Raw genomic sequence first — 21,097 nt, 5'->3', positions numbered from 1 at the left:
CATTTCATGAAGCTCCCGACGAACAGTTATTGTGCTGACGTTGCTTCCAGAGGCAGTTTGGAACTCGGTAGTGATGTTGATCAGTGAAGGAAAGTAAAAGTGTGTATCTGTCTTATTGTTCATGTTCTTTCTGTGTTTATATGCATTGGCCTGTGTGTGTGTCTGTGTGTCTGTGTCTGTCTGTCTGTCTGTCTGTCTGTCTGTGTCTGTCTGTGTGTGCCTGTCTCTGTCTGTCTGTCTGTCTGTCTGTCTGTCTGTGTGTGCCTGTCTGTCTGTGTCTGTATGTGGGTGCCTGTCTGTCTGTCTGTCTGTCTGTCTGTCTGTCTGTCTGTCTGTCTCTCTGTCTGTCTGTGTGCCTGTCTGCCTGTCTGTCTGTGTGTGCCTGTCTGCCTGTCTGTCTGTCTGTCTGTCTGTCTGTCTGTCTGTCTGTCTGTCTGTCTGTCTGTCTGTCTGTCTGTGGTCTGTCTGTCTGTCTGTCTGTCTGTCTGTGTGTGCCTGTCTGTGTGTGCCTGTCTGTCTGTCTGTGTGTGCCTGTCTGTCTGTCTGTGTGTGCCTGTGTGTGTCTGTGTGTGCCTGTGTGTGTCTGTGTGTGGTGTAGGAAAGTGACAGAGCTTTCTGAAAGTGTGTGACTTGGATGAGACCTATTTTGCCGTGGTGGGATCCTTCCATTCCTCTTTCCCATTGAGGGTGGGTAGGTGGCTGTGGTAAATTGTTTGTGTGTGTGTTCGTGTGTGTGCGTGCGCGATCATGTTCATTTGTCTGTAAGTGTGTGTTCATTTCACTCTGTGGTCGGGCCCAGTACAGTGAGTGATGGCTGAAATGAATTGTGCCTTGCACCCCCCCCCCCCCCCCCCCCCCAATGACATTATGCAACGTCGGATGGGACTGTGTGAAGTGTGTGCACCTTTACGCGCGTGTGTGTGTGTGACCCAGGTGATTCTGTTCCCAGTCATGTGTTCACGCATTTGTGTGAGACCCAGCTGGTGCCCAGTCCCGTGTCTCTCCCATGGCGGTCCTCAGAGCTTAGTGTAATCCACGGTCACGTTAATCAGGCAACCGCACGTGCCACATGAGGAGGCGTACGGCATGTTGTAAATCCACACGCTGTACTGTACAAACTGCTAACGCCCACATCCACATCCACACTCCCTCACCAAACACCTGCAATGTCCCGCTGACACCTCAGTATCATGTGTAGACCCTCACGTTGTGCACAGATACACGTAACATCTCTGAGTACCCACATAGTTTTGGCTCAAGTCCTGGCATCCGTTGTGCGTACGGTATATCGCAAATCCAGTTGACCTTGCGCTCCTCTCACCTTGAACTAATTGGTTCACACGGGCCCTGGCTGAAACACGTAGAGCGTCCGATACATCCAGCGCAGTGCAGTACAGCATATCCTGCTTCATAGGTACCTATAACGTCTCTAAGACCCACACACGTCCTGACATGCGTTACGCACCAGGGTTGGGGTCAGTTCCATTTCAATTCCAGTCTATTCAGGAAGTACACTGACATTCCAAATCCAACTCTCTTCAGTGCTTTTCACCGAGGAAAACCTCATGAATCGATTGGAATATAAATGGAATTGACCCCGACCCTGTTATGTAATGTATGTATTCTCTGAAATGGAGTGTACCTTGCACTCCTATGGAAACAAGTAGTCCGCCCATAGAGCATACGGTACATCATTCCTCAGTGACCCATAGGACCAGACCTCTACACAACCCACATCCCAGCTGCTCCACCGCACTGACATACGTCAAGTCAAATCTCCAAGTGAAATATTTGTACCGGCGCTCACTGATCACCGTGTTGGAAGCCCCTGCTCTTCCCACCGGTCGAACCTCCATGTTTTCCCTTCAGTTCACATGACTCACAGTGCTTGGATACACGTCCTCCAGCGCTACATTATTAGGTTGTTTCATCGTCCAGGCGAACTCCCTCACCCCGTGACACTAGTGTTGTCTTTGTTTATGAAAGTGGATACACTGGCTAAAAAGACAGAGCTGCTTCCCCCTAAACGACACCTCACAGTCAGGCCACACACTGTGTGTGGGTGTGTGTCTACAGTGTGTATCTGCTATTGTGTGCCTGGCTTTGATTGACAGGCTAGATTTCAGATCCTTGCTCCTGTGTCCTGACTCTGACTGTAATCCTGTTACAGGGTTCGTGCCTCCCCACCCGCCTCTCTTCCGCTCCCATATGTGTGTATACATATTTCCACAGACTCTGCCTCCAGGAATTCCAGGCCCTGTCTTCAGAGGGGGATATCGGGCCGACCGCAGGGCCTTTTTCCCCTCTCCGCTTCCATATGGTGTCGCATTAAATATTACACTTTTTAATTTGATTCAATTCCCAACGACAAACACTTGCGATTGGATGCAGATGGGGAGAGCCAGCTTGCCCACCCTGGGCTGGACCAGGGAGCTCTGAGGCTGGGGATGAGGCTTGGAGCTGTGGGGGCTGGGCCTGGGCCTAGATATCTGGGATCTGCATTTCCAGGCTTTGCCCGGCCCATAATCTCAGCCTCCATCCCACCAGCCCCCACAGAACTAAGACAACTAATACCAGAACCTTGTCAGTCACGACATATCTCTTCTCCCACGGAACCAGATGTGCTGCCCAGGCCCGTTACAACCCAGTGGGAGTGAATCAGTGAGAGGGAACGAGGCCCCGGTAGCGGAAAGGGATCGAAAAAAGGGATCAAAGTGTGACAGGCTAAATGTTACCTCACTAGAATATAGCTAATATGACTCCTTGGGAGTAATGTGTGGAGCAGACAGTAGACCCTGAGAGGTCTGCTCAGCCTGGCTCCTCGGTGCTCCACCGTAGCTGATATGCTTCATGCATGATGAGTCAGCACTGACGCGGGTTGCTGTAGTTTATTTACAATGGAGGGAAAGGAAAGAGAGAAGGAAAGAAGAAAAAGCCCTATCTCCTCCAGGCCAGGGTTGGGTGTGAAGCTGAGGCACTTCCCTGATCTGCTGAGCTTGCTGTGAGACCATTTGAGAAACAGGGTGGAAGCCCTCCATAACTTCTGCTCTGAGGGTCTACTAGAGGGAGCTATGGCAACTGGGCCCCCTTGTGTTCCTGTGTTCTGCCACACCTCCTGCAGTGACTGTCTGTTGGGGTAACATGAGGGTCCTGGGTGCCTGGGGGGATTTTATGGATGTGCACAGGTCAGCTTTCCAGTTCTTTCCATGCTAATTGCCCAACACTATGTGTTCGCAACATGTTGAGGGCTTGACTCCAGACTGTGTTAGTGGACTAAAGTAGTAAAATACCATGAAATCAGAATCTTGAGGAATAGCCTAGACTGAAGTAGGCCTATACATGTTTTTTGGTTACTGGGTGGAATGTAGCCTGTGTCTCCAAGGAAGTGTGTGTGTGTGTTCCTGAGTACATGTGACATTTGAGTGGTTGTGTTTGGCAAGAGTGTTTGCTGCGCGCTTCAGCACTCGGCGGTCCCGTTCTGGAAGCTTGTGTGGCCTACCACTTTGCGGCTGAGCCGTTGTTGATCCTAGATGTTTCCTATATGTTTCCACTTCCCACTAACAGCACTTATGGTTGACCGGGGAAGCTCTAGCAGGGCAGAAATTTGACGAACTGACTTGTTGGAAAGGCGGCATCCTATGATGTTGAAAGTCACTGAGCTCTTCAGTAAGGCCATTCTACTGCCAATGTTTGTCTATGGAGATTGCATGGCTGTGTTCCCGATTGTATACACCTGTCAGCCATGGGTATGGCTGAAATAGCCGAATACAGGTGCAAATCAATATTAGGAAGGTGTGTGTGTGTGTGTGTGTGTGTGTGTGTGTGTGTGTGTGTGTGTGTGTGTGTGTGTGTGTGTGTGTGTGTGTGTGTGTGTGTGTGTGTGTGTGTGTGTGTGTGTGTGTGTGTGGTCAGAACACAGCCTCATGTAATAAACAAGCAGTGGTTTTGGAGGTTGGAGGTGGATTGTTGGCTGGTTTGAATTATTGACACAATCCTGGCGAAACACTGCTCATGTCTCTCCAAGACATCTGGGGGCTGGAATTTGATCCATGCAGTTCTTAACATCCATACCAATAGTAGGCTTTGTCCGGCTCCAGTTCCATCCAATGCACTCTGTCTCTGTCTCTGTCTCTGTCTCTGTCTCTGTCTCTGTCTCTGTCTCTGTCTCTGTCTCTGTCTCTGTCTCTGTCTCTGTCTCTGTGTCTCTGTGTCTCTGTGTGTCTCCTGTGTCGCTGGCTCTGTGTCTCTCTCTCTGCTCTCTCGTCTGTCTCTGTCGTCTCTCTCTCTCGTCTCTCTGGTCTCTCCTCTCTCCTACTCTCTCTCTCTCTCTTCTCTCTCTCCTTCTCTCTCTTCTCTCCTCTCCTCTCTCTCTCTCTCTCTTCTCTCTCTCTCTCTCTCTCTCTCTCTTCTCTCTCTCTCTCTCTCTCTCTCTCTCTCCTCTCTCTCTCTCTCTCTTCTCTCTCTCTCTCTCTCTTCTCTCTCTCTCTCTCTCTCTCTCTCTCTCTCTCTCTCTCTCTCTCTCTCTCTCTCTCTCTCTCTCTCTCTCTCTCTCTCTCTCGCTCTCTCTCTCTCGCTCTACTCATCTTTTTTCTCTGTGCAGGCCCATGGGGTGGATTGGGGTTGGAGGTAGGAATTGAGGGTTTGGGGGTTTGGATTGGGGTTGGAGGTAGGAATTGAGGGTTTGGGGTTTGGACGGACAGGCACACAGGTTAAATCCTATGTCTCGGAGTGTCTCTGTGGAGAGAGTGTGTGAATGTGTACGTGTGGGTGTTGTGTAATCTCTGTGATTCTGTATCAGTGGGGCTCCATCTATCCTCTCTCTCTTGTAGGTCAAAGTTCAAGTTAGAGATGTTGTTGAATGAAACTGAGCTGAACAGTGTATTTACAAGACCTGAGAGGTTAGGGAAGGAACACTGAACCCGGTACATCCCCATTGGCAACATGCATTCCAGAATGTCTTGACCGTTTAGTAAGAGACCACAACAGTACAGACACAGTACAGAGTTGAGGTCCATTTTTTTTTCAATTCCTGTCAGTGGAATTGGACATTGCATTTCCCCAAAAGAATTTCTGAAATGAGTGGAATCTCCGAACCAGACACTGTGTCGGGCAATATGCATTTCATTGACTGTCTGAGAACGAGAGCTTGCTTTCAAAGTTCATAGGATCACTAGATGTTGTTGTCCCCTTGACGTCATCTTTATCATTGTGGTCTATTTAATAACCTCACCACAGAACTTTAATTTCCCTTATTGTTTTGTGTCATTCTCGGTTCAATGTGGGGTCCGAGCTGATAAAAAAAAGAAACAATTTCATCAAATTTATCTGGTTCTAATTAAATGTTTTAATCTCTAAACATGGTGGTACCAGAGCTGTGTAATTGAGAATCAGAGACCTGGGCAGGAAATGTGGTCACGGCTTATTGGGTTTTATTTACACACTTAGTAACAGCAGAATTGGTTTTAATAACGTGAACTGAGTGTTGATAGCAGACTTGTGTGAGTGTGGATTTGTGGGTGTGCAATTTGTGATTCTGTGCATTTGCCAATCTGTACAATGTGTTTCTGTTTGCTAAAGAGGCCTATGTTTCTTTTTTGTGTTTACAGCACGTATGCTTCTTCTTGTGTTTGCATTCGCATGTGTGCACGTGGACATGTATGCTTCCATGTGTGCCTTTGTACGTGTATTTATGTGCATGTTTGTGTGTGCCTTTGCATGTGTGTATATGTACTTGTATATATGTGTGTGTCCATGCGTGTGTGCCCATTTGTGTGTGTGTATGTATACATTATGTACTAAAATGTGTGTGTGTGTGTGTGTGTGTGTGTGTGTGTGTGTGTGTGTGTGTGTGTGTGTGTGTGTGTGTGTGTGTGTGTGTGTGTGTGTGTGTGTGTGTGTGTGTGTGTGTGTGTGTGTGTTGGGAGAACAGCCCTTGGAAAAAACATGTGGTGGTGTGCTTGTGAAGCTCCTTCCAAGAAAGATCATTCCCTAGAGAAGGACATCTCCACCTATGTGGAATACTGACTAATTGCGAAAGCCTCTCTGGGAGACTTGTCCCGCCTAGTAGAGAGCTGCATTCCCGTGGACATCCAGCGCGACCTGCAGCCCCGACAGAGAGCGTTGCAGCGTGGTCAGCATGTTTCCTGCTGCGGGTGGGACCGGGCGGTCAGACAGACACCTTTGGGATGAAAATATTTCATTTGCCCACAGATTATTTCAAACGGTTGTCTTTCAGTTTTTTCTGTGTTATCTTTTGTATCAAAAGCACCTCTTTGTCGCACTACTCACAAACTCTCATAGGATAACTCTGCTTCAAGTTCACTACTCTACCTCTCCTCTCTTGGGCGTGCGAGAGCAAATGCGCCTTTTCCGTGGTCTCAATTAAATAGCCTGTAAGTTATATGCATGGGCACATTTGCTATATGCATGGGCACAGTTGTTATATGCATGGGCACAGTTGTTATATGCATGGGCACAGTTGCTATAGGCATGGACGCAGTTGCTATATGCGTGGGCACAGTTGTTATATGCATGGGCACAGTTGCTATAGGCATGGGCGCAGTTGCTATATGCATGGGCGCAGTAGCTATATGCATGGGCACAGTTGTTATATGCATGGCACAGTTGCTATATGCATGGGCGCAGTTGCTATATGCGTGGGCGCAGTTGCTATATGCATGGGCGCAGTTGCTATATGCATGGGCACAGTTGTTATATGCATGGGCGCAGTAGCTATATGCATTGGCACAGTTGCTATATGCATGGGCACAGTTGCTATATGCATGGGCACAGTTGCTATGGGCGCAGTTGCTATATACATGGGCGCAGTTGCTATGGGCGCAGTTGCTATATGCATGGGCGCAGTTGTTATATGCATGGGCACAGTTGCTATATACATGGGCACAGTTGTTATATACATGGGCGTAGTTGCTATATGCATGGGCACAGTTGTTATATGCATGGGCACAGTTGCTATATGCATGGGCGCAGTTGTTATATGCATGGGCACAGTTGCTATATGCATGGGCAAAGTTGTTATATGAGTGGGCACAGTTGCTATATGCATGGGCGCAGTTGTTATATGAGTGGGCACAGTTGCTATATGCATGGCACAGTTGCTATATGCATGGGCACAGTTGCTATATGCATGGGCAACGTTGTTATATGCATGGGCACAGTTGTTATATACATGGGCACAGTTGTTATATGAGTGGGCACAGTTGCTATATGCATGGGCACAGTTGTTATATGAGTGGGCACAGTTGCTATATGCATGGCACAGTTGCTATATGCATGGGCACAGTTGCTATATGCATGGGCACAGTTGTTATATGCATGGGCACAGTTGTTATATGAGTGGGCACAGTTGCTATATGCATGGGCACAGTTGCTATATGCATGGGCACAGTTGCTATATGCATGGGCACAGTTGTTATATGAGTGGGCACAGTTGCTATATGCATGGGCACAGTTGTTATATGCATGGGCACAGTTGTTATATGCATGGGCGCAGTTGCTATATGCATGGGCGCAGTTGTTATATGCATGGACACAGTTGCTATATGCATGGGCACAGTTGTTATATGCATGGGCACAGTTGCTATATGCATGGGCACAGTTGCTATATGCATGGGCACAGTTGTTATATGCATGGGCACAGTTGTTATATGCATGGGCGCAGTTGCTATATGCATGGGCGCAGTTGCTATATGCATGGGCACAGTTGCTATGGGCGCAGTTGCTATATACATGGGCGCAGATGCTATATACATGGGCGCAGTTGCTATATGCATGGGCACAGTTGTTATATGCATGGGCACAGTTGCTATGGGCGCAGTTGCTATATGCATGGGCACAGTTGTTATATGCATGGCACAGTTTCTATATGCATGGGCGCAGTTGCTATATGCATGGGGGCAGTTGCTATATGCATGGGCGCAGTTGCTATATGCATGGGCACAGTTGCTATATGCATGGGCACAGTTGCTATGGGCGCAGTTGCTATATACATGGGCGCAGTTGCTATATACATGGGCGCAGTTGCTATGGGCGCAGTTGCTATATGCATGGGCACAGTTGTTATATGCATGGCACAGTTGCTATATGCATGGGCGCAGTTGCTATATGCATGGGCGCAGTTGCTATATGCATGGGCACAGTTGTTATATGCATGGCACAGTTGCTATATGCATGGGCGCAGTTGCTATATGCATGGGCGCAGTTGCTATATGCATGGGCAAAGTTGTTATATGAGTGGGCACAGTTGCTATATGCATGGGCGCAGTTGTTATATGAGTGGGCACAGTTGCTATATGCATGGCACATTTGCTATATGCATGGGCACAGTTGCTATATGCATGGGCACAGTTGTTATATGCATGGGCACAGTTGTTATATACATGGGCACAGTTGTTATATGAGTGGGCACAGTTGCTATATGCATGGGCACAGTTGTTATATGAGTGGGCACAGTTGCTATATGCATGGCACAGTTGCTATATGCATGGGCACAGTTGCTATATGCATGGGCACAGTTGTTATATGCATGGGCACAGTTGTTATATGAGTGGGCACAGTTGCTATATGCATGGGCACAGTTGCTATATGCATGGGCACAGTTGCTATATGCATGGGCACAGTTGTTATATGAGTGGGCACAGTTGCTATATGCATGGGCACAGTTGTTATATGCATAGGCACAGTTGTTATATGCATGGGCGCAGTTGCTATATGCATGGGCGCAGTTGTTATATGCATGGGCACAGTTGCTATATGCATGGGCACAGTTGTTATATGCATGGGCACAGTTGCTATATGCATGGGCACAGTTGTTATATGCATGGGCACAGTTGTTATATGCATGGGCGCAGTTGCTATATGCATGGGCGCAGTTGCTATATGCATGGGCGCAGTTGCTAGATACATGGGCGCAGTTGCTATATACATGGGCGCAGTTGCTATATGCATGGGCACAGTTGTTATATGCATGGGCACAGTTGCTATGGGCGCAGTTGCTATATGCATGGGCACAGTTGTTATATGCATGGCACAGTTGCTATATGCATGGGCGCAGTTGCTATATGCATGGGGGCAGTTGCTATATGCATGGGCGCAGTTGCTATATGCATGGGCACAGTTGCTATATGCATGGGCACAGTTGCTATGGGCGCAGTTGCTATATACATGGGCGCAGTTGCTATATACATGGGCGCAGTTGCTATGGGCGCAGTTGCTATATGCATGGGCACAGTTGTTATATGCATGGCACAGTTGCTATATGCATGGGCGCAGTTGCTATATGCATGGGCGCAGTTGCTATATGCATGGGCACAGTTGTTATATGCATGGCACAGTTGCTATATGCATGGGCGCAGTTGCTATATGCATGGGCGCAGTTGCTATATGCATGGGCACAGTTGTTATATGCATGGGCACAGTTGCTATATACATGGGCACAGTTGCTATATGCATGGGCACAGTTGCTATATGCATGGGCGCAGTTGCTATATGCATGGGTGCAGTTGTTATATGCATGGGCGCAGTTATTATATGGATGGGCGCAGTTGCTATACGGATGGGCACAGATGCCTTTCCATGGAAACGAACTTCCTAAATATGATAGGCTATAGTATAGGCTCCGACATTGACTGGGAATAAATATTGATACCCCATTTTTTTATTTGTGTCAGCCTCCCACTCCTATCAAAGTTATGCAAAATGAGGTGTTCCTCTATGTGCCTATACTGTATGTGTTGTCTTGTTTAAATAGCCTGGAGAATAGGCTATAGGGGCGGAGAAGCACGGCACAGCTGTCTTGAACTTCCTAAATATGATAGGCTATTTAGACTCCGACATTGACTGGGAATAAATATTGATCCCGCATTTTTTTTATGCTTGCAAATCATTCCGCTTCCAAAGGTAATGCAAAAAGTAGCTCAATTCAAGTAAGTGTCCACTCTCCTATAATTTCATCCCCAAATGTACTCCCTTTCAAACTACGTCTACCCTATTGGCTGATGCCCTAATTATACCAATAGCCTAATATAACGGGCCATGGGGGAATCTCTGGTATTTTATCCTATTTCTTAGGCTATTTTTGATATACAGTGTAGGTGTAAGAAGGAAGAGTTTTTCCACATTTTGTTACATTGCAGCCTTAATCTAAAATTAATTAAAATGTTTTTTTCCCCCCTATCAATCTACACACAAAACCCTATAATGACAATGCAAATCCATGTAAAAAATAAATAAAAAAGGAATTGTATCAAATTATATACGTTTTCAGACCCTTTAATCAATACTTTGTTGAATCACCTTTGGCGGCGATTACAGCCTCGAGTCTTCTTGGGTGTGACGTGACAAGCTTGGCACACCTGTATTTGGGGAGTTTCTCCCCTTCTTCTCTGCAGATCCTCTCAAGCTCTGTCAGGTTGAATGGGGAGTGTCGCTGCAGAGCTATTTTCAGTTCTCTCCAGAGATGTGCGATTGGGTTCAAGTCCGGGCTCTCGCTGGGCCACTCAAGAACATTCAGAGACTTGTCCCCAAGCCACTCCTGCATTTCTTGGCTGTGATGTTGCTACCACCATGCTTCCCCGTAGGGATGCTGCCAGGTTTCCTCCACGTGTGACGCTTGGCATTCAGGCCAAAGAGTTTAATCTTGGTTTCATCAGACCAGAGAATCTGGTTTCTCATGGTCTGAGAGACCTTTAGGTGCCTTTTGACAAACTCCAAGCGGGCTGTCATGTGCCTTTTACTGAGGAGTGGCTTCCGTCTGGCCACTCTACCATAAAAGCCTGATTGGTGGTGCTGCAGAGATGGTTGTCCTTCTGGAAGGTTCTCCCATCTCCACAGAGAAACTCAAGAGCTCTATCAGAGTGACCATCGGGTTCTTGGTCACCTGAACAAGGCCCTTCTACGCCGATTGCTCAGTTTGGCTGAGCGGCCAGCTCTAGGAAGAGGCTGTGGTTCCAAACTTCTTCCATTTAAGAATGATGGAGGCCACTGTGTTCTTGGGGACCTGCAGTGCTGCATAAATGTTTTGGTACCCTTCCACAGATCTGTGCCTCAACACAATCCTGTCACGTAGCTTTACGGACAATTCCTTCAACCTCATGGCTTGGTTTTTTGCTCTGACATGCACTGTCAACTGTCGGACCTTATATAGACAGGTGTCTGCCTTTCCAAATCATGTCCAATCAATTGAATTTACCACAGGTGGACTCCAATCATGTTGTAGACACCTCTGAAGGACGATCAATGGAAACAGGATGCACCTGAGCTCAATTTCGAGTCTCATAGCAAAGGGTCTGAATACTTCGGTAAATAAGGTATTTTTGTTTTGTTTTATTCTGAAAACATGTTTTCTCTCCATCATTATGGGGTATTGTGTGTAGATTGATGAGGGGAAAAAATAATTGTATACATTTTACCGTCACACCCAAGAAGACTCGAGGCTGTAAACGCTGCCAAAGGTGCTTCAACAAAGTACTGATTAAAGGGTCTGAATACTTATGTAAGAGGTATATTTCAGTTTTTTGCAGAAATATCTAACAACATGTTTTTGCTTTGTCATTGTGTGTAGATTGATGAGGGGGGGAAACGATTTAATCAATTTTAGAATAAGGCTGTAACTTAACAAAATGTGCTAGAAGTCAAGGGGTCTCAAGGAGGGGAGGATAGAGCACGTGATTCCCAATAGACATCTCTGCTGGTAATATGAATGTATGGGTTTCTGAATGGACTCAGGGGAAGTTACATTACCTCATAGATTCCCTGAACTAAATCATAAATGTAACCCTCAAAAAGCCAATATATAATATAGAAAAGCATTGTTGAAGGCCGAAACCATATTCTACATATTTCTTCATAAGAACACAGGGCGGTTGGAATAGTGTTCCTGTGCATTGGCACACCGAGATCTTTCTTCCTTGGGTTGGCATTAGTACAAACACCAAGGCGCTTATCCCTAACGAGCAGAGTCCTTACCAACCGCCAATCAAAGGCGTGAAAGCACTGGCACAGGCTGATCGTGTAATTATGTGAGCCCATTAGCTAAATGGGTAATAACTGTTTGCAGGAGTTAGAGTGCTGTAGTAGAGTTGTTAAGGTCTGTCATTACTACCTAACCTGATGCCGTGCAGTATTTCATAAGAGACTAGAGATTTGTGTTTCTTTTAACTGGGAGATGAGGGGCCCAATGGTGTTTGTTGTTTTGCATGTTTGGCTATGGGAAATAGATCCTTTTTGGGGTATTTACTCGATATCTACTTGTTCAAACACATACAGAAAGTGTGTGAGTAAGCTGGGGCGAGGTTGGTAAGGTTTCATGTGACATTTAAACAGAACTCCGTAACTCGTCGTCTTGATGTGAAGGAATTGAAACGTTGTTGAACGCAAGCAGAGCAGAACAGGGTTGGAGAGAGACAGGGAAGAGGAGGAAGATGAAGAAGAGGTGGGAGAACGAGTTGAGAGAATAATAATCCGAATAATAATCCATTGAACATGGTTTTTAGTGCGGCGGTCTGCCTAGTCTGGGTCTGGGAAACCGTCACGTTCTACGGGTTAAGTGTGTGCCGCCCTGGACCTTTCTCCCTAAGGCGTGTTACGCTGGCCAGGCCAACCTGCTGTTGGCAAACTGAGCTGAGCAGAGCTGGGCTGAACAAATCTCCATGACTGCTGCTGTTGGAGCAGTGTATTGGAGGCCTGGAGTACTAGAGGAGTGGGCTAGAGTGGTGCGCTGGGGCTGGGCTAAGAGTCGTACAGTCGGGCCAGCACGTCGGCCTCTAATCAGGCAGCGGGAGCAGTGGAGAGAGCCCTGACTAGGCCCTGCTCAGAGCCTAGCCCAATCTGAATGGCACACGTACTCAATCTATGTCTCAACTATCTCATGGCTTAATAATCCTTCTTTAAGCTGTCTCCTCCCCGTCGTCTGCGCTGTTGTAAGTGGATTGAACATGTGACGTCGATAAGGGATCGTAGCTTTCACCTGGATTCACCTGGTCAGTCTGTGTCATGGAAAGTGCAGGAGTTCTTAATGTGTGGTACTCTCGGTGTAGGTTCACACCGTAGCATAGAGCGAGCGAGAGAATGGACTGATCTGCACCGAGCAAACACTTTCCTACACTCACTCAGACGTGTCAATCTCATCTTCAGGTTGAAGAAGTGCCACACTAGCGGGCCATTTTCAGATCCACTTGTACACTGTTTTAGTTTCAGCCTGGCCTTAGTTTCATTTCAGAGGGGGGGGGGGGGGGCAAACATATCAATTGGCAAATGTATCAAACCTGCGGCCATGTTTTGACATTGAATGAAGTGGACAACAAAAGGGGAGCAACGTTTCATGTGAGCAAAACTAGGAAGTGGTGTGGTTTGGATCGGGTGCTTGGCTCATTGACATAGTTACAGTAATCTGAGTCCATGACGACTGCGCTGTAGTGTAGAGCCGAGTCTGTGGCGAGACAGGGCTGACCTGGCCAAATATGATTAGGCCTTGTTACAGTATTCCTCAGTAGTACTGCCCAGTCTAGCCCAAAACTGCCCAGTCTAACCCAGTGAACATGAACACAGGAGCAGAGCCAATAGCAGAGCAGTAATCTAATTTACCAGGAAGCTGTGTGGACCAGGTTATACTTCTCACATGACTGCTTTAACACAGGAAGTGGAATACGGACCATGCCATGGTTGGAGCTGGGCTTGGCCAGGGGTTTTGGTTAGGGTTAGGGCCAGTGGGGTTAGGGCCAGTGGGTTAGGCCCTGTGGGTTAGGCCCTGTGGAGTGGGTTTGTGGAGTAATGCTGCCCGAAGGCTCAGTGACCAAGACCTGATCTGCATGAATGTGGATGTGATTGTGTTTTTAGTATCGGACGTTCCCTATCCTTGAGGATATTGATTAGGCGATAGGTCTACGGCTCCTTGACTCTCTCTGCTAAATCATTCTGACCCTAGCTTCGCATCTCAGGTGGTAGGATGTCACAGGGATAGTTATCTAATAGTTGATTACACCATGTTTAGTTAGTTGATTACACCATGTTTAGTCACCATGTTTAGTTGTTTTTAGTTAGTTGGTTTGTTGTGATCGGGGGGTCGGATGGTGGCGGGGGTGTGGTCTGAGACGCTCTCTCCTCGAGGCTACTGCGAGCCGGGTCAGCGATCAGCACGGCAGACAGCGGGTGCACCCCAAATGGCACCCTATCGCGTACCGTCTATATGTCTGACCAGGGATAATATGGTGCCATTGGGGACGTAGCCAGCGTGTTCTGAGGGAGCAACTATCTCCAGTGTACACAGTGCTGTACAGGACACTCATTGCACACATTGAGTGGGGAGCTGTGGTTCTGGTCGGATTCAGACTGGCACTGCCTCACTGTTGCTGTAGAACGCTTGCCTCCTGATGGGAATGAGTCCGCATGGCAGATTGATCTGTAGAAAGGAATAGCGAACCATGGGTTGGCTCAAGTAGGTGATGGAGGGGTCTTAAACAAGTTAGAGTCAGAAGGCGACACAACTAATTACGCTGAGGAAGAGGCAGGCAGAGGGTTTGCCTCGATTCAGTCTGTTATTTTGTGACTCCGCAGACCAGTATTACTGGATGATATGTAGAGTTGTGTTTTAACATTTTAACAGCATGATACATAACTCTGTTTGTCCCTGTTTTACTCCTGTGATGTTTCCCATTACCGTCTCTCTTAGCAAGGGTAACTCCTGCTCTGAATAGCTTTGCTGGGGGTTCTTCAAGTGAAGTGCTCTCTCGCTTTCTGGAAACGCGGTATTTGTTGTCAGGGCAACTGGTTAGCACTGCTAAAAAGCAGTTGGGCAATTCTGTTTTGATTTGGGATGGGGAGATTGCACAATGGGAGCAACGGGGTAAAGGTAGAATCTTTCGACTTTCACTCAGCTTTTTTGACGGTAAACCAATTGAATAACTTTGTAATTGTACATGACCATGTTCTCACGCTCCGGATATTGCTAAGTCATGATGTCGTCGTCCACACAATAGGCCACAGCCATAGTACAATAACAGATACAGAACCAAATCCACGTACCTTTTTGACTCTGAGAAAATGCACGCGTGTGAAATAAAGGTGACAATGCCTGGAGATTGCAATGACAAGTCTAATCAGGCTTCCTTTCTCTTTTCTCTCTTTTCTCTCAGGCGCGCCACAAATGCCTTGGCGAGCCCGAAGACAACAGGGAATCCCGGTAAGGAACCGGTAGAATGTCAAACGGATGTCACCCTTTGCGTCACACGAGAAACCATCAAACTCACAGGATGGCGGAGTTCACAATGTATTTTACCAATTGTGTTCATGGCGCATAATCTTTGATCATGGGCACATGACATTATACTTGACAGATTTCGAAAAACAAGTCAAACGATCAATCGAGAATACCTAAAGTGCCACATAATCCGACATTCTACACCCTCTAGAAGGTGACGCGTTTCTCTGATGTTCTTCCACAGTGGAAGGAATGGTATTGGTTATAGAGATATCACTTCAAACGAGGTGCAGGTCTTGGGTGCTCTGATCTTAACGTTACAGACTACGCAGGCTTTGATTATCCTTCCTCACTGTGACATTTACTGGCCTGGGCCTGACTCTCTCTCTGCTTGTTCTGTGTTTCTCTTTCACACTCTCTCTCTCTCTCTCTGTCTCTGTCTCTGTCTCTGTCTCTGTCTCTGTCTCTGTCTCTGTCTCTGTCTCTCTCTCTCTCTCTCTCTCTCTCTCTCTCGCTCCACTGACAAACCAGGCCTTGCTCATGAAAGGGTCCTGGCTCTGTGACTGACCTGTTGTGTTCTAAAACTGGGCTGGGAATCTGGCCTCCAGGTGGGCCCCATGTGTTCCTGCATATCTACCCAGCACTCATCCGAATCTCTTTCTTTCTCACTCTTTCTGTTTTTCTCTCGCTCAGGGTGTGAAGACAGGTGCCAAACGGTGACAACATCTGAAAGGGAATGTGTTTACTTCCAGAGGTGCGTATGGGGTGAGTTCAATTTAAAAGGGTGGACTTTTTGACCTTTGACGGTGTATGGTGATGGAGAGAGAAACAAGAAGGATGGAGATGGAGATTTAGTAGACGGGAGTGATGACGGAAAATATCCATTATTAAGATATGATGATACCGATGGTTAGTGGCCTTGAGCAGGTTAGTGGACAGGTGGATGTACATCCAGTGTAAGATGACACACTTCCTCAAGACATTTGAAAAACAAGGGATGGGTAGGAGGAGGAGTGCTCAGGGGAATACAGATGAACAGGCTATGAAAGGGAAGGGAAAGGGGGATACCTAGCCAGTTGACGGAGGAGTGCGCAGGGGAGCTCACTGTTTTTCTTCTTCCTTTCACCAGAGCCAAAGAAAAGCAAAGTGAAGAAAGACAAAGAAGGAAAGAGAGAGAGAGAGAGATTGAGAGAAAGGGAGGGGGATAAAAGAGAGAAGTGCTGACAGGTCTCCAGGCACGTATGTCCTCTCCTGTGGCCTCCCTAATCCCTTCTTTCATCCCCCAGGTCACCGCCACCTCCTCGGTGACAAACAAGCTGCCATGGCGATGGCAAGCAAACAGGGCAGGCCAGCCGTGATTTCATCATTTGGCACCAGTGAGTAATGTGTGTGTTTGTGCGTGCGTGCTTGTATGTGTGCATGCATTTGTGCGTTGTGCGTGTGCGTGTGCGTGTGTGTGTGTGTGTGTTTCATGGTGGAAGAATATATTTCACAAAGGAGTTACTGAGTATTTAGAGAGCTACTGTGACACCACCTTACAATTCCCAAACAAAAATACGTTCATCTAGTACTGTACTGCGGATCGGGGACTATTCCATTTCTATCTGTAATGAGGTCACATTGGAATAACTGTGTGATTTCATGCATAGTCCATTGGCTTAAATACGTTAGCAGAACATCCAAACCCACAAAATGGTAATGACTTGAAACGGCAAATGAATGGTTATCACTTGAAATGTGTTGTTGTCACTTTTCTCACTTTTCCCACTTCCTCTCTCTCTCTCTCTTGTTTATGCGGGAAGTGAGATGAAGAAATGGGTGTGAGGACATGAACCCCATCCCTCCGACTGAGCTGGTAGCTGAGTGGGATAGTGAGCGTGCGCCCCTCCAACCAGCGAGTTCTGAGGAGAGTCAGATAGAACATATAGACTGAACGTACCGGTTGAAAGAGAGCGAAAATGAGAAAGAGAGTGACTCACGCTCTCCTCCCTGCTCATCCATCCCATCCGTCGCTCCATCTGGTTTGTATTTGTTTGGATGTTTCTCCACCTCCAGCCTCTGGGTAGAACCGGCGCCAAGGCCCAGATGGCTGCCGACCCAGCCGCACCAGCCCACCGCGGAGAGGGTACACTGGGTTGGAGAATGCCTGGGCCTGACTCTTGGCTGGGGTATGGATGGTGGGCTATGGTGGGGAAGGGAAGGGCGGACTTGGCTGGTGATGGGACTCGGATGGACCGCACTCCGGCGACGACGCGAACATCCATCGATCATCCGTCGCATTGGTTGACAGTTTATCCCCTCTGCGCTGAGGACGGGAACCCAGTGGGTGTTGAAGGGCGCATTGCGGCGTCCTCAGTTGACAGTCAGAGACGTCAGAGAGGACGTCACGCAGTGGGCTGGCCGGTGCCAGGACTGAGAGACTGGCCAGACGTCTGTGAGATCAGTTTCTGAGACTGGCGTCTCATAGGACTGGCGCGTAGCATCAGTACCAGACTGCTAGACTCAGCATGTCAGCTGGGATGGGAAACTATTTTACGCTCGAAATCTGAATACCATGTCTAAATGTAGAGGTTTTGAGTTATATGTTTTTTTAAATTATTATTATTATTATTTGACCTTTATTTAACCAGGGAAGACATATACAGTACAAATATAAGCATTATACACAATATATACATATAAACGCATTATATCATGCTGTATGGAGAACATGATTTGTCTTTGCAGTCCCAGCCTTATGGCCTTTGTTTTGTTTATTCCTCGTCTTGTCTAAATAAAAGAGGCCTAAGCAGAACCCTACTGCCAGCAAATCCTTTGTGCCTGCTGATGACAACTTTGTGACACTTCCCATGCAGTGTTTCTGAGGGGTGGGTTATAGTCAAAGCCTGCTTTATTGCTGAGGAAGTGTAATTGTGTGGGGGGGGGGATCAAGACTTGGGAAGGGAGGCTTAGTAGGGTCTGGGGGCTGTTCTGGTGGGGGGGGGTTAAGCTTAGTTTAATGACATCTATATTGTGGAGTTTGATTAGCATGCCCCCCCCCTCGCCGCAGAGCGGTTTTCTCACCCACCACTCATGGGGAGAAAAATGACCTCTCTCTATAGCGCTCATATCACCCCAGCTCAATAGCTCTGAATGGAGAGGCCCATCAAAAGGTGACATCATTTGTACCCAGGAACTGATTGCCCAATCAGGGGCCTCCTTGATGACATCATGACCTTCTCGTTCTCACCCATTCCCCTGGATGCTGTGTTGCAGTGGAAATGAATACTTCACTGGAATTAGTCATAGTTTGATGGCCTGTAAAGTTTGATGTGGCTGTGTTTGCGAGAAGAAAAAAAACTAGTTTGGGGGTGAGTGACATCTTAGCCAAACGCATGGCATGACAACACAGTGCAGCTTGGGAGAATGAAGGCTTTCAAGCTTTAATCAGGTGGGGATTATTTCAGAGGTAAGATTCAATATTTGGCAATGGGCAGGTGTACATTACACATATGCATACACACATACATATGTGCACATCATATGCACACGCACACACACACACGCACGGTCGTCTCCTCAGATCAGCCAAAGTTTGCTCTTCCCATGGTGCTTTGTGTTTCAGCGATTTCCCAGCCGCGGCGCGTCCCTCTGAACTCCCAGAACTTCATCAAAGAGGAATGAACAGAAAAAGAAAATGAAAAAAGAGAGTGAGGCCTGTTTTTATAATCACATCCCCATGGGGATTCAGCTGTAGAGGTGAGGGGGAAGTAAACAATTTTGTTTATCGTTTTTTTTATTTTCTGTTCTGTTCCCTCTTGTTTTTTTACTGAGGAATGGGGGGGGGGGGGGGTGAGGGGTGATTAAGACCTTCCTCCTTCCCTCCTCTCCTCTGCCACCCCCCCATTTCTGTTTTGGGGTAAAAAAATCCCTTGGTAATTCATCTTCAGCGGAATTAATTAGACTGGAAAGAGAGGGATAGAGAGAGAGAGATATTGAATTTTACAGCTGAAATAATCCCCACCTGAATAAAACTTGAGAGAGGGCAAGAGAGAGAGCGAGAGAGAGAAAGAAATGCAGGAGGAGAGAGAGAGAGAGACGGGGAAATACAGAGAAGGGGGAGGATTTACATTTTTCTGAGTACCGTGTTCCTATACTGACTGTGTTCAATCGCATGGCAGGAATTAGCAGCTCCAAATCATGTTTGCGCAGAGCCCAGTGGCTTTCAGCTGATTCTCATTTTCAAAGTAGGATGTGGGAATGAAGAGAAAACAGAGGGGGAATGGGAGTTGATAGAGAGAGAGAGAGGAGGATGTTAGTGAGAGAGAGGGAGGGAGAGACGGAAGAGGGGGTTGATAATAAAGCGTGGGAGAGGGAGAGGATGCTAGGGAAAGAGAGGGAGAGAGCGGGATAATATTAGAGAGAGAGAGAGAATGAGAGGGGAATAGGGGTTGGGTTGTGGGATGTGAAGATGATGATGAGGGGCCTCTTTCCTCTGCATGGAGCTCCTGCTAACTTTTGATTGGTCTCCCAGGGCGTAATGAAAGTGAGCTCCAACCAAACTCTCTACCAGCTGAAACTCAACTCTCAGAAACACAGGAACCAGACCACAAACCTCTTGTGTCTATGTCAGACTGTCAACGCTATGTCAGTCTATGTAGACCTGTAAAAGTCTTTATCGCAAACCAAGGCAATTTCCAGCAATATTCATTTTTATGGGTTAATGATTTGATTAGCTTGTAGATACTCTGGCACTAACTAATTGGTTGTTGTGGAGAGACCCTGCTGTGTCTTCATTATCCGTTCTCAGAATTGCTCAACCTTTTTCCCTCTCTTCTTTCTTTGAATTTCTCATCCTCTGTTTGGTCTCCCTCCCTCCCTCTCCACCTCTCCCTCCCTCCTTTGCCACTATGAGTGGGCCTGGAGCAATGTTGGGAGAAAATGTTGAGGTCCTGCTCATAGGCGTAGTCCAGAGCCCCTCTCTCCTCCTCTCGCCGCAGCGTCCTGTCCCAACTGGACCAAATTAATGCCGTGATCCCACTCACCCACTCTCTCAGTGCTGCGGCAGAGCCATGCTAATGGAATACGCAGCATGTCAGTCCTCCATAGACCGTCTGGGAATGTCTCATAGAGAGCTTCGGCTCGTTAGTTATACTAGATTCCGAGGTTCGGTAGACGTTTGCTATTGCAATTATTGTGCTGCCTCTACTGTCGCCCGCTCCTTGCCTGTAATGGAGATGGATATTTCGGAGATGTCTCCTGCTCTGTCTGTCTGCTGTCTCTTTCTCTCACTCCGTGTATCTGTATCTCCTACGTCATATCTCCCTACGTTATGTATGGGTTTGAACTGTGGCTGTGTAGAGTGACCTTTTCCAGCCCTCTACACAGTATGTACATATACGGTGCAGAGCTCTGTTGTTAAGGTGAACATCACATAGTAAAACAGCACTGAGTTGTTGAATATGTGGTCCTTCATTTGGCAATGATATAATGTAGATGTGTCTCCTGGGAGATGATAGAAAGACAGTCGCTTCCGTCGGAAATGGTTTGAGATAGCTGTTGAATGAGTAACACGTAGAGAAGACAAGATAAGATGATGTGGGAGCATGCATTAGTGTGTGTGTGTGTGTGTGTGTGTGTGTGTGTGTGTGTGTGTGTGTGTGTGTGTGTGTGTGTGTGTGCTTGCGCACTTATGTGTGCATGCATTTGTGTGTGTGTGTGTGTGTGTGTGTGTGTGTGTGTGTGTGTGTGTGTGTGTGTGTGTGTGTGTGTGTGTGTGCATAAGGACAACTATAAGAGATTAAGGTAGGAAGGAAGGAGGAAGACTAGAGGCCAGACTGGGAATCTGGAGATCCATTCTTACTCGTTATTAGCATCAATATGGAGAGTGACCGAGGGGGACGG

General features: G+C 47.3%; 1 long non-coding RNA gene across 4 annotated transcripts in view; it reads left to right on the top strand.

Annotated features, from left to right (window-relative positions):
* Positions 1-18,008, top strand: part of LOC129829190 (uncharacterized) — a 74,528-nt gene extending 56,520 nt beyond the window's left edge. For all 4 annotated transcript variants that reach the window (XR_008755350.1, XR_008755351.1, XR_008755352.1 and 1 more), the window contains 4 exons: positions 15,150-15,196; positions 15,908-15,979; positions 16,501-16,590; positions 17,017-18,008. This is a non-coding gene — a long non-coding RNA (uncharacterized LOC129829190). The remainder of the gene's footprint in view (positions 1-15,149; positions 15,197-15,907; positions 15,980-16,500; positions 16,591-17,016) is intronic.
* The last annotated feature ends 3,089 nt before the right edge of the window (positions 18,009-21,097 follow it).

The sequence above is a fragment of the Salvelinus fontinalis genome, chromosome 30 (assembly GCF_029448725.1).
Source record: "Salvelinus fontinalis isolate EN_2023a chromosome 30, ASM2944872v1, whole genome shotgun sequence".
Taxonomy (NCBI): Eukaryota; Metazoa; Chordata; class Actinopteri; order Salmoniformes; family Salmonidae; genus Salvelinus; species Salvelinus fontinalis.
Note: the sequence above shows the minus strand (reverse complement) of the source record. Positions and strands in the feature narration are given on the sequence as shown.